The sequence below is a fragment of the Phyllobates terribilis genome, unplaced genomic scaffold, assembly GCF_046119375.1.
Source record: "Phyllobates terribilis strain yellow unplaced genomic scaffold, ASM4611937v1 Scaffold_3__8_contigs__length_932513732, whole genome shotgun sequence".
NCBI classification, from domain to species: Eukaryota; Metazoa; Chordata; class Amphibia; order Anura; family Dendrobatidae; genus Phyllobates; species Phyllobates terribilis.
The window spans coordinates 776,329,279-776,344,085 of record NW_027362763.1 but is presented as its reverse complement, the minus strand read 5'-3'; positions in this window follow the sequence as shown (position 1 = coordinate 776,344,085).

Genomic DNA, 14,807 nt, shown 5'->3' with positions numbered 1-14,807 from the left:
TAGAACTCAGCTGAATCCCTACGATGTAACAGGGGACCTGATCCTGCGATCAGACCTGCTAAAGTCCTAAGCTAGTCTGTACGGAGACCTATAGATGTGGGGAAGGAATCCCTACAAGTACTAAGGACTGGGAGGAAAATGGACACCTCCTAACAGAAATAGTAGCAGACAGACGAACAAACAACATATATAGAACATAGAGGTCCGCAGACCAAGCAAACTAACAGAGTTAGATACAGAGCACAGGCTAGCTAGAAAGTAGATATACAATGAAGTCCAGCAAAGCCAGAAGGGCGGAGCAGGATTAAATAGGCCAACAAGGTCATGTGACCAGCAAAGGAAAAAAAACCTAAGAGCAAGGTTCTAACAGTACCCCCCCTTCTAAGAGGATCCTCCGGATCCCCTAGGACCAGGCTTATCAGGAAATCTCCTGTGAAACGCTCTGATAAGTCTGGACGCGGAAACATCATCCGACCTCACCCAAGAGTTATCCTCGGGACCGAAACCTTTCCAGGCCACAAGATACTGCAAACTACCTCTATACCGTCTAGAGTTAAGGATGCGAGAAATTTCATATTCCCCGTCCTCCACCACCGGAGGAACAGAGGCAGAGGCGTCACAATCCGATACAACAGCTTTTTTCAAAAGAGAGACATGAAATACCGGATTAATTCTCCAGGAGGTAGGAACCTCCAACCTAACAGCAGATTGGTTGACAACCTGAAGCACCTTAAAGGGCCCTACAAACTTGGGACCCAATTTCTTTGAAGGAATCCTCAACCGCAGATTCCTAGAGGACAACCAAACCATGTCACCAACAGCGAACAAAACCTCCTGTCGTTTCCTATCAAAGTAGTCTTTAGATTTTCTGTTGGCCTCCTGAAGATTACCATGCACATCCGTCCAAACTCTCTCCAAATCACCGGAAAAATTCTCCTCCTCAGGCACGGCAGATCCCAACTTGGAGAACGACCCAAACGACGGATGTCTCCCAGAACAACAAAAAAAAGGCGAACAACCAGCAGAAGAAGATGTATGATTGTTCAGAGCAAATTCAGCAAGTGGCAGAAACTCAGACCACCCCTCTTGATTGTCTGCCACAAAACAACGCAAGAACTGCTCAACATCCTGGTTTTCCTTTCTGTCTGGCCATTAGATTCAGTATGATATCCGGACGAGAACGACAAATGAACTCCCAACCTATCACAAAAGGCACGCCAAAAACGAGCCATGAACTGAGGACCCCTATCAGAAACAATGTCAGTAGGAACGCCATGAAGTCTGACAATTTCCTTGACAAAGGCCTTAGCGAGAGTTTTAGCGCAGGGCAGTTTGACGAAAGGAACCAAGTGACACATCTTGCAAAAACGGTCCACGACCACCCAGATGACAGTAAAACCCTCAGAGGGGGGAAGGTCTCATGGTGGACATGGTCAATAGGGATACCAGAAGGACCTTGTTGAAGAATTATTTAAAAATTCCCAGCTGACAACGCAGGCGGCAGAGGTCACAGCTCCTTGGACAACCAAGGAATACAGGTAAGGGAGACACAAATGCAGCAGAGGCAGGGGAACACTGTCAAAGGTATGGGACAGTTTTCTCATTGGGTACTCTGACAAGGAGGGAAGATGCTGAATGAGGTTCAGTGGTCTTCTGAGGCCATTGAAGCTTTGGTGTATCTCAAGGAGAGGTTCACCTCTGCTCCCATCCTTATGCAGCCTGATGTTACTAGGCCGTTTTTGGTTGAGGTTGATGCTTCCTCTGTGGGGGTTGGCGCAGTATTGTCTCAGGATAACGGGGATGGATTACATCCCTGTGCCTTTTTTTCAAAAAAATTTTCGGAGACTGAACTGAATTACGATATTGGTAATCGAGAATTATTGGCTATTAAACTCGCATTTGAACACTGGCGCCACTTCTTGGAAGGTGCGGAATTTCCCGTTCAGGTTCTTACGGATCATAAAAATCTGATATATCTTGATGCTGCCAAGCGCCTGAATGCCCGTCAGGCTAGGTGGGCACTGTTTTTCTCGCGATTTAATTTCTCCGTTACTTACATCCCTGGTACTAAGAATGTTAAGGCGGATGCCTTGTCTCGCAGTTTTTCTCCCATAGTCGGTGCTGAGAAAGAGGAGAATATTTTACAAGAAGGTGTTGTGATAGCTGCTTTGGACTCCGTTTTGGAAAATGAGATTCTTAAAGCACAGGAGAATGCCCCTTCTAACACTCCTCATGGGAGGTTGTTTGTGCCTGGGACCTTTAGGAGAATTTGTTTGTTGAGTGTCACGAATCTCGGTTGGCAGGTCATCCCGGAATCTCTGAGACCAAGAGACTGGTGGGTCGCAGTTTTTGGTGGCCTGGATGGCAGAAGGAAGTCATTAAGTGGGTGCGTCAATGTACTATATGTGCTAGATCTAAGTCCTCACATACTCCTGCTGCGGGGTTGCTTTGTCCTTTGGAGGTTCCCAGTGCTCCTTGGACACATTTGGCTGGACTTACTGTTATGTTCTGCTACCAGAGCTAAGGAAAGAGAGGAGATCTGTCCCTACGATAGAACTCAGCTGAATCCCTACGATGTAACAGGGGACCTGATCCTGCGATCAGACCTGCTAAAGTCCTAAGCTAGTCTGTACGGAGACCTATAGATGTGGGGAAGGAATCCCTACAAGTACTAAGGACTGGGAGGAAAATGGACACCTCCTAACAGAAATAGTAGCAGACAGACGAACAAACAACATATATAGAACATAGAGGTCCGTAGACCAAGCAAACTAACAGAGTTAGATACAGAGCACAGGCTAGCTAGAAAGTAGATATACAATGAAGTCCAGCAAAGCCAGAAGGGCGGAGCAGGATTAAATAGGCCAACAAGGTCATGTGACCAGCAAAGGAAAAAAAACCTAAGAGCAAGGTTCTAACAGCAGTAGCTTAACAGGACGCTTTTAATGCCCCTTCCAAGAGCCATACAGTACAGCATCTTAAAAATATTATTCCCATTATTGGGGAGTGGGTCTCCAACAGTCTTTGCTTATGCCTTCCAAGCAAAAGCTGACAAAAATAAGGACGGAGGAACTTGCAATAATGGCAACATGGACCACGGTCACCCTGGTGGTATAGTGGTGGTGGAGGCTGACGAAAAGGAGAAGAACATAAAACAACCGAAATGAGGAAGCGTATACCCATGTGTGGGTGTGAAGCAGTGCATGTGAATACACCTCCCGAAATAACACAGTGGATTTGACTTTATGTTACTCTGCTGTCATTTGGTGGTGATGATAAGTCTGGCCCAATCCAGCCCTTGTTCATTTTGATAAGGGTCAGCTTGTCAGCATTGTCAGTTGACAGGCGAGTGCACTTATCAGTTATAATTCCCCCAGCGGCACTAAAAACACGCTCCGATAACACACTAGCGGCAGGGCAGGCCAGGACCTCCATGGCGTACAGAGCGAGTTCATTCCACGTATCCAGCTTGGATACCCAATAATTAAAAGGCACAGAGGAATCAAGGAGGACGTTGGTATGGTCGGCAAGGTACTCTCTCAGCATCTTCCCAAACTTTGCTCTCCTTGTGAGAGTACCCCGCACTTCGGGGCCTGTGCGATGGGAGGGTCTGAGAAAACTGTCCCAGAACTTTAACAGTGTTCCCCTGCTTCTACTTGATTGCATTTGTGTCTCTATCGCCTGTACTCCTTGGTTGTCCAATGAACTGTGACCTCTGCCACCAGCGTTTTCAAATGAGAATTTTTTTAATAGTTCCGCAACAAGGGCCTTCTGGTACTGCCCCATTTTTGTAGATCTGTCCGCCTCAGGAATAAGAGATATAAAGTTCTCCTTGTAGCTTGGGTCTAGAAGTGTCACCAACCAGTAATGACTGTCACCCAAAATATTGAGAACGCGAGGGTCATGGGAAAGGCAGCGCAACATAAACTCAGCCATGCGTGCCAGACTGCTAACAGGCAAGACTTCCGTGTCCTCACCAAGAGGATGACTGACCATGCTCTCCTCCTCCTCCTCTCTGTCCTCTGGCCATCCACGCTGAACAGACGGTATGACAGTTGTGCAGGTTGTACCGTCTATAGCGCATGAAACTAGCTCCTGTTCTTCCTCCTCCTCTTTCTCATTGTCACCCAATCCACGTTGGGATGAGATGAGGCTGGGCTGTGTGTAATCACCCTGTATGGTTCCTTGCTCCATCTCATCGTGCTCCACCTGCAATGCATCCTCTTTGATTGTGAGCAGAGAGTGTTTCAGAAGACAGAGAAGTGGGATGGTGATGCTAATTATGGCGTCATCGCTGCTCACCATCTTGGTGGAGTCCTCAAAGTTTTGGAGGATGGTACATATGTCTGACATCCATGTCCACTCCTGAAGCCTTATGAGTGGAGTCTGAACTGAATACCGACGGTCTTGTTGATGCTGGTACTCAACAACTGCCTCTTCTGCTCACAAATCCTTCCCAACATCTGCAGTGTAGAGTTCCAACTCGTGGGGACATCACATAACAGTCTGTGAGCCAGAAGCTGCAAACGCTGCTGAAACATGGCAAGGGCGGCTGAAGCTGTAGCTGACTTTCTAGGATTTGAGAAACCGCCGAACCACGAGGTTAAGCACATGAGCCAGGCATGGTACGTGTGTTAGCTTTCCACGCCTCAGAGCCGCCACCAGGTTCCGGCCATTGTCACACATGACCATGCCTGGCGGTAGGTTCAGCGGTGTCAGTCACAGATCTGCCAGCTCTTTCAGAGCTGTCCACAACTCTTCAGCATTGTGCGATTTGTCACCTAAGCATATTAGCTTCAGCACAGCCTGTTGCCGCTTGGCTGAGGCAGTGCTGCAGTGCTTCCAGCTTGTGACTAATGTGGTCATTTCGGATATGGGGGCTGAAGAGGCTGAGGAGGATGAGGTGCAGGAGCTGTAGACTGTGGGGGCAACCCTGATTGACCTAGGGCCCGCAATTCTCGGCATCTGGAGGATGTGTTCTGTCCAAAGGTCCGACTGGGTACCGGCTTCCACTATGTTAACTCAGTTTTCTGTCAGCGAGATGTACCGTCCCTGACCACAAGCACTTGTCCATGTGTCCGTAGTTAGGTGGACTTTCCCAGTAACTGCATTGTTGAGGGCACGGCTAATGTTATGGGACACTTGCTTGTGTAATGCGGGGACGGCACACGAGGACAAATAGTGGCGGCTGGGGACCGAGCACCGAGGGACGGCCGCCGCCATCAGGTTGCAGAAAGCTTCCGTCTCCACGAGCCTAAAAGGTAAAGTTTTGGGCGCAAGCAGTCGGGAAATGTGGGAATTTAGTAGTATGGCCTGTGAGGCATTGGCTGCGTATTTGATCGTGCGTTCCAAGGACTGGGGTATGAACAACTGAACGCTGTGCTGGGACAAGGACGTGCTTGCTGATGGAGCTAGTTGAGAGTGTAACGACAGGTGCAGGGCAGGAGGCATCTTCGCATGCACTATGGACAGGGGATTGGCTTGCATGCACAACAGCGGAAGAAGCAGTTGTGTCACCCGCAGATACTGGTCCTGGACCCTGGGGTTTGGCCGATAAAGTCGAGTGCTTTGCTGCCATGTGCCTGATCATGCTGGTGGTGTTCAGGCTGGTAGTTTTGCTACCCCTGCTGATGCTAGCCTGGCAGGTGGTGCAAATGGCCTTTTTGGGGTTATCGGGAGAGTCTTTAGAAACAACCAGACTCGGGAAGACCTAACAGTTGTACTGGCAACTTCCGTTGTGTTGGTGCTATGGGGAACGGTTGCCCGCCTTCTGTCTATGGCCACCACACTGCTTGCTCTTGCCTGTTGGAGTGCTCTGCCTCCCTCCCCCTGTGTGCTGCTGTCCTCGCTCTGCAAGTGCTCCTGCCAGGTTGGGTCAGTTACTATATCATCCACCACCTCATCTTCCACTTTCGCACCCTGGTCCTCCTCCTGACTTTCTGGCAATTGTGTCTCATCATCGTCCACCTCTTGTGACACTTTCCCACCGTCGCCTCCGTATGATGTTGGCTGCTCAAATATTTGGGCATCGCTACATTAAATCTCCTCTTGCCCCGCTTCAAGTGGACTGGGCGAGAGGCCCGAATGTATAAATGGAAAAGTGAACAGCTCTTCGGAGTGTCCAAGTGTGGGATCAGTTGTCTCTGGGCACTTGGTATGGTGGGAGGAAGGAGGATCAGAGTGAGGAATATGCGGTCCAGACTCACAACTTCTGAGACTTTACCGTGTGGAAGACAAGGTGGTGGTGGTGGTGGTGGCTAAGTGACTGGAAGAATTATCTGCTATCCAACCAATAACCTTTCCACACTGCTCTGTGTTCAATAGTGGTGTTCTGCGGTCCCCTATTGATAGGGACAGGAAGGTCGAGCAAGAATATGTGGGTGTTTGTTGTGGCACAATTTCAGCTTGCCCACAGCCTCGCCTTCTGCATGCACCATCACCATCGTGTCCAGTTCCCTGTCCCTTGCCACGTACCTTGCCCATTTTAAATGGAGGACAATATCTTTCACGCTCACTACAAATGGCTGTTTTTGGAGCGAACTTATATGTGATCCGTGTGACAGACAAACCACAGTTTTAAATAGCTGGCCTGACACACCTCAACAAAATTTCAATGGAGGCCAGAAATGGCAACATTTTTAGCGCAATTATATGTGATTAGTGTGACGGACAAACCACAGTTTTAAATACCTGGCCTGTAGGTAACTATTTTTAATAGCAAACTAGTGTCAATAATTTCGCTGACACACTGAAACAAAATTTTAATGGAGGCCAGAAATGGCAGAATTTTCAGCGCAATTATATATGATCCGTGTGACGGACAAACCACAGTTTTAAATAGCTGGCCTGTAGGTAACTATTTTTAATAGCGCCGACCTCGTGTCAATAAGTTCACTGACACACTCCAAAAAAATGTCAATGGAGGCCAGAAATGGCAATATTTTCAGCGCAATTATATGTGATCAGTGTGACGGACAAACCACAGTTTTAAATAGCTGGATTTTTAGCACTGTAATATGGAAAGGACCTGGCTGTATTCTGCAGTGCCAACAAGCAAATGGCGCAGAAAAGCGGTGTTCTCTGGATTGCTTTTTAACAAATAATCAGGATTAAGAAAAAAAAAATATTCCTGGCCCCTGATACCTGGGGCTATTTCTACAAATATCTGTAAAAGCACCAGCAGACAGAACTTGCTATGTGCACTGCAGTATGCTATATACCCTGCCTGCCTGCCTAGCACTGATATCTCTGCAGCTGGATTAGTCCTCAGAAGGACTGTTAGTTGAGATGAATATGTAGAGAATATTGTAGAATACCTACACTAACTAATAAACAACCAAGTCTCTCCCTAGCTCAGCAGCAGCTCTCCCTACACTGTCTGATTGTGGAGTAGACTGTGATAAGCATGGCGGCGCCAGGTCTGATATAGACCTGATGATGCTGTGCGGCCAGCCAATCACTGTAATGCCATAACCAACATGGCTACGGCATTGCAGTGTGTGGCAGACAATCCCTGCATGTTGATTGGCGCTCTAAAGATCGCCACACATGCAGGGAGGGGACCCGAGTTCCCGTCGAGCAACCCCGGAAATACTTGGCGAGCGCCGAGCATCTCGGGCAGTAAGATGCTCAGGCGAGCACCGAGCAGTAGCGAGCATGCTCGCTCATCACTACCAATAGTACCACATACAAGGAACAAATACCGCCACACCATGACCAGACCACATATTACCACCACATAGTGAACGAATAATACCACATGCAAGGAACAAATACCATCACACTATGACCAGACCACATATTGCCACCACATGGTGATCGAATTAAACCACTAATACCACATACAAGGAACAAATACCATCACACCATGACCAGACCACATATTACCACAACATACTGACTGAATAATACTACATACAAGAAACAAATACTGCCACACCATGACTATACCCCATATTACCACCACTTAGTGACCGAATAATGCCACATACAAGGAACAAATACCGCCACACCATATCTGGACCACATATTTCCATCATAGTGATGCATACTACAATACTGATCATTAATAAAAAAAAACACAGTACAAATATTACCATAATTGCCATTATATACAGGAGCTCTGTACATAGTATACAGTGTATAGTGTAAGTGTACAGGTAATAGAGGGATTACCAGTGTCATTATACACAGGAGATCTGTATATAGTGTCAGTGTACAGGAAGTACAGAGATAACCAGTGACATTATACACAGGAGCCCTGTGTATAGTATGTAGTGTATAGTGTCAGTGTATAGGTAACACACCGATTCACCGGTGATGTCTCTAGTTGAAGTCTTTCATCTTCGCTCTTCTTGTTCATCCAGCACAGACCGCCATCACTTCTTCCAGCCAGGACTCGTCTCTGCAGAAAGTAACAAACAGTTATCTACAGTAGAGCAGTTTGCAGAGCACATTCCCCAATTTCTACACTAAACCAGATGAAGAAAAAAGTGACATATTGTAAGCCTGTACAGTAACAGGACCACCCCTCTCACTGAAAACAGTATCCTCAAAAATAAAATACATCACACCAGTAATAATGTCCGTTAAATAACCACTACAGTAATAATGTCCCACATCCTGCTCCCATATGTACTCCATTCTGGACCCCACGTCTCATTCCTCGCCCTTTGTATTCTCCCAATCCTGCCCCATATGTCTCCTCTCCATTCTGGCCCCATGTCTCCTCAATATTCTGCCCCCATGTCTCCTCTCCATTCTGTCCCCATGTCTCCTCACTATTCTGCCCCCATGTCTCCTCACTATTCTGCCCCCATGTCTCATCATCATTCTGCCCCCATGTCTCATCATCATTCTGCCCCCATGTCTCATCATCATTCTGCCACCATGTCTCCTCTCCATTCTGCCCATATGTCTCGTCTCCATTCTGCCCCCATGTCTCCTCTCCATTCTGCCCCCATGTCTCCTCTCCATTCTGCCCCCATGTCTCCTCTCCATTCTGCCCCATGTCTCCTCACTATTCTGCCCCCATGTCTCCTCACTATTCTGCCCCCATGTCTCCTCACTATTCTGCCCCCATGTCTCCTCACCATTCTGCCCCCCCATGTCTCCTCACAATTCTATCCCCATGTCTCCTTACCATTCTGCCCCTATGTCTCCTTACCATTCTGCCCTCATGTCCCTCACTATTCTGCCCCCATGTCTCCTCACTATTCTGCCCCCATGTCGCCTCACCATTCTGCCCCCCCATGTCTCCTCACCATTCTATCCCTATGTCTCCTCACAATTCTGCCCCCATATCTCATCACCATTCTGTCCCCATGTCTCCTCACCATTCTGTCTCCATTTCTCCTTACCATTCTGCCCCATGTCTCCTTACCATTCTGCCCCCATGTCTCATCACCATTCTGTCCCCATGTCTCCTCACCATTCTGTCTCCATGTCTCATCATCATTCTGCCCCCATGTCTCATCATCATTCTGCCACCATGTCTCCTCTCCATTCTGCCCCATGTATCCTCTCCATTCTGCCCCATGTCTCCTCTCCATCCTGTCCCCATGTCTCCTCTCGATTCCGTCCCCATGTCTCCTCTCCATTCTGTCTCCATGTCTCCTCTCCATTCTGTCCCACAAGTCTCCTCTCCATTCTGTCCCCATGTCTCCTCTCCATTCTGTCCCCATGTCTCCTCTCCATTCTGCACCATGTCTCCTCTCCATTCTGTTCCCATGTCTCCTCTCCCTTCTGTCCCCATGTCTCCTCTCCATTCTGTCCCCATGTCTCCTCTCCATTCTGTCCCCATATCTCCTCTCCATTCTGTCCCCCATGTCTCCTCTCCATTCTGTCCCCCATGTCTCCTCACCATTCTGTCCCCATGTCTCCTCTCCATTCTGTCCCCATATCTCCTCACCATTCTGTCCCCATGTCTCCTCTCCATTCTGTCCCTCATGTCTCCTCACCATTCTGTCCCCATGTCTCCTCTCCATTCTGTCCCCATGTCTCCTCTCCATTCTGTCCCCCATGTCTCCTCTCCATTCTGCCCCCATGTCTCCTCTCCATTCTGTCCCCATGTCTCCTCACTATTCTGCCCCCATGTCTCCTCACTATTCTGCCCCCATGTCTCCTCACTATTCTGCCCCCATGTCTCATCATCATTCTGCCCCCATGTCTCATCATCATTCTGCCCCCATGTCTCATCATCATTCTGCCACCATGTCTCCTCTCCATTCTGCCCATATGTCTCGTCTCCATTCTGCCCCCATGTCTCCTCTCCATTCTGCCCCCATGTCTCCTCTCCATTCTGCCCCCATGTCTCCTCTCCATTCTGCCCCATGTCTCCTCACTATTCTGCCCCCATGTCTCCTCACTATTCTGCCCCCATGTCTCCTCACTTTTCTGCCCCCATGTCTCCTCACCATTCTGCCCCCCCATGTCTCCTCACAATTCTATCCCCATGTCTCCTTACCATTCTGCCCCTATGTCTCCTTACCATTCTGCCCTCATGTCCCTCACCATTCTGCCCCCCATGTCTCCTCACCATTCTATCCCCATGTCTCCTCACAATTCTGCCCCCATATCTCATCACCATTCTGTCCCCATGTCTCCTCACCATTCTGTCTCCATTTCTCCTTACCATTCTGCCCCATGTCTCCTTACCATTCTGCCCCCATGTCTCATCACCATTCTGTCCCCATGTCTCCTCACCATTCTGTCTCCATGTCTCATCATCATTCTGCCCCCATGTCTCATCATCATTCTGCCACCATGTCTCCTCTCCATTCTGCCCCATGTATCCTCTCCATTCTGCCCCATGTCTCCTCTCCATCCTGTCCCCATGTCTCCTCTCCATTCCGTCCCCATGTCTCCTCTCCATTCTGTTTCCATGTCTCTGACGCGCCCCCTGGGCCAGTGTTGTTTGGGGGATACCCGGAGCCGGATCAGATGGGGGTTGTAGTCTCCGAGTGGCGGTGACCCGGTCCGTGCCCAGGGTGTCAAGCTCAGTGTGTGGCAGTCCTTATAGATGTTACTAGATGTTCTTTTATGTCGACTACGCCACCCGTTGAATTGCGGTCAATACGGCCGCCGCTGCAGCAGGGTCCGCTGAGGCTGGTGATGTGTGTGCAGCTCAGGTAGTATAACCCCCAACGGGAGGGGTATAGCCTCAGGGGGTCAGGTGTAGAGGATGGTGGTTGTGGAGGTGCAGTGAGGGTGGTAATGAGACTCGGAGTCGGGCTGTGCAGTTCAGGGTCTTTACTTACTGCTGTTATGCTGGTCACTCCGGCCTTGAGTGACCACCCGAGCCGTGCTGCGTCCACCAGGTCCTGGACTCGGCCAACTCCCAAGTAATTCTGGAGCGTGATCCTGAGCTCCCTTTCTGACTTGTCCTTCTCTCTGGCCTTCCCCACCAGGGATCCACCTAAGTCCGGCTCCCTCGGGCCTCTTGTTGGTAAACCCTTGTCTCTGGGTTCCCTGACCCTATTCTTGGTGTGCCTTCCGGGTGGATTTAGTGGGTGGTCGTGGCAGATCCTGCCCACGACCTCCGGTCTCTGGCTAAGGATTAATGCCCTCCACCAGCTTGGGATCCGGTACCCTTGTGCCAACTCTTCACCCTCTGATCTAATCTTGGGTTCTTGGAGTTCTCTCTTCTCCCCCTCTGGGTCCTTCTTTCTCCTCTCTCTCTCTCTGGGCCTTGGAGCTGGCTGAGCTGCTCTGCTTCTCTGACTCAACTCTGACAGACTGACCAAACCTCTACAAAAGACCCTGTTCTAAGATGGTTCCCACCTTATATACTCCCTCTATGTGTGAGCTCAGGTGACCAGCACCCAATGAGCTCCTAGCACTACCCAGACTGCTCCCCCTATCTGCCCCTACACTACTGGGATGTTCCACCCCCCTCCCACTCCAGCCAGGGACAGACACTGTCGTACCTGCACATTTCTCTAGTGGGAGTACCATTGGTCTGTCCCTCGGAAATGGGATGTGTGTAGTGCATGCAGCCTACTGAGCTCAGTTCCACACTCCATCCTTACCCGGGAGTGGAATACCACACCTCTGGCTTGAGGTGTAATACCCCTGTAGCAGCCGAATCCTCAGGGTGCTACATCTCCTCTCCATTCTGTCCCACAAGTCTCCTCTCCATTCTGTCCCCATGTCTCCTCTCCATTCTGTCCCCATGTCTCCTCTCCATTCTGCACCATGTCTCCTCTCCATTCTGTTCCCATGTCTCCTCTCCCTTCTGTCCCCATGTCTCCTCTCCATTCTGTCCCCATGTCTCCTCTCCATTCTGTCCCCATATCTCCTCTCCATTCTGTCCCCCATGTCTCCTCTCCATTCTGTCCCCCATGTCTCCTCACCATTCTGTCCCCATGTCTCCTCTCCATTCTGTCCCCATATCTCCTCACCATTCTGTCCCCATGTCTCCTCTCCATTCTGTCCCTCATGTCTCCTCACCATTCTGTCCCCATGTCTCCTCTCCATTCTGTCCCCATGTCTCCTCTCCATTCTGTCCCCCATGTCTCCTCTCCATTCTGTCTCCATGTCTCCTCTCCATTCTGTCCCCATGTCTCCTCTCCATTCTGTCCCCATGTCTCCTCTCCATTCTGCCCATATGTCTCCTCTCTATTCTGTCCCCCATGTCTCCTCTCCATTCTGTCCCTCATGTCTCCTCACCATTCTGTACCCATGTCTCCTCTCCATTCTGCCCATATGTCTCCTCTCCATTCTGTCCCCATGTCTCCTCTCCATTCTGTCCCCCATGTCTCCTCACCATTCTGTCCCCATGTCTCCTCACCATTCTGTCTCCATGTCTCCTTACCATTCTGCCCCCATGTCTCCTTACCATTCTGCCCCCATGTCTCCTCTCCATTCTGTTCCCATGTCTCCTCTCCCTTCTGTCCCCATGTCTCCTCTCCATTCTGTCCCCATGTCTCCTCTCCATTCTGTCCCCATATCTCCTCTCCATTCTGTCCCCCATGTCTCCTCTCCATTCTGTCCCCCATGTCTCCTCACCATTCTGTCCCCATGTCTCCTCTCCATTCAGTCCCCATATCTCCTCACCATTCTGTCCCCATGTCTCCTCTCCATTCTGTCCCTCATGTCTCCTCACCATTCTGTCCCCATGTCTCCTCTCCATTCTGTCCCCATGTCTCCTCTCCATTCTGTCCCCCATGTCTCCTCTCCATTCTGTCTCCATGTCTCCTCTCCATTCTGTCCCCATGTCTCCTCTCCATTCTGTCCCCATGTCTCCTCTCCATTCTGCCCATATGTCTCCTCTCTATTCTGTCCCCCATGTCTCCTCTCCATTCTGTCCCTCATGTCTCCTCACCATTCTGTACCCATGTCTCCTCTCCATTCTGCCCATATGTCTCCTCTCCATTCTGTCCCTATGTCTCCTCTCCATTCTGTCCCCCATGTCTCCTCACCATTCTGTCCCCATGTCTCCTCACCATTCTGTCTCCATGTCTCCTTACCATTCTGCCCCCATGTCTCCTTACCATTCTGCCCCCATGTCTCATCACCATTCTGTCCCCATGTCTCCTCACCATTCTGTCTCCATGTCTCATCATCATTCTGCCCCCATGTCTCATCATCATTCTGCCACCATGTCTCCTCTCCATTCTGCCCCATGTATCCTCTCCATTCTGCCCCATGTCTCCTCTCCATTCTGTCCCCATGTCTCCTCTCCATTCCGTCCCCATGTCTCTTCTCCATTCTGTCCCCATGTCTCCTCTCCATTCTGTCCCCATGTCTCCTCACCATTCTGTCCCCATGTCTCCTCTCCATTCTGTCCACATGTCTCCTCACCATTCTGTCCCCATGTCTCCTCACCATTCTGTCCCCATGTCTCCTCACCATTCTGTCCCCATGTCTCCTCACCATTCTGTCCCCATGTCTCCTCTCCTTTCTGTCCCCATGTCTCATGGGGGCAGAAAAAAAATATATACAAGTTTGGTATCGCTGTGATCATACTGACGTGGGGAATTATGAGTTCAGGTCATTTTTACCGCGCACTGAACGCCGTAAAAAAACAAACCCCAACCAACAATTGCAGAATTGTATTTTTTTTTCAACATTTCAAACACAGTAACATTTTTTACCGTTTTTCTTATCACTATATGGTAAAAATGAATGGTGTCAAACAAAACTGCAACCTGTCCTGCAACAAAAAAAAAAAGCCGTCATGTGGAGACAGAAACATAAAAAGTTATGTCTCTTAGAAGGAGGGGAGAAAACAAATCTTGGCAGCATTCTGAAGGCCGTTCAGGGACACTTTTGATGGGACACTGGGTGTTGTAACGAAGCACTTTTCACTTGCTCCAGTAACTACACCAGTCGGGTCCAGGTTTATGTGGATCGCAGGGTAAGAGCGGCCTCTATGTCTACTGCCCATTCTTACCAGATATTCTGTTCAATATAAAATCCATTACTGCACCTGACGTCCAAATAAGTAAATGATACAACTTATTAGAAGTGAGAAGACCCAAAACATCCCCCCTCACCTCACTAATTCTGTTTTAGGTCTGCCATTGTGAATATAATGGGATTAGGGGCAGCTGGAATAGTCTGATTCCACATGTCCTGCTTATCTCGGAGGAAGGTCAAGTTCAGTATTTGGCCAGTATTTTACGTCAGTATTTGTAAACCAATTTTGCTCACTGGACCCCAGCGAACTGAACTTGCATCCTCGGACGCACGTTCACTTTAAATCTATTACCGTGCGGAAAGCTCTTACAATAGTTAACAGCCTCCAGCCAATCACAGGCCAGCAGTTGACATCAGCGCGCACATTGCCGGCATATGATGTCACT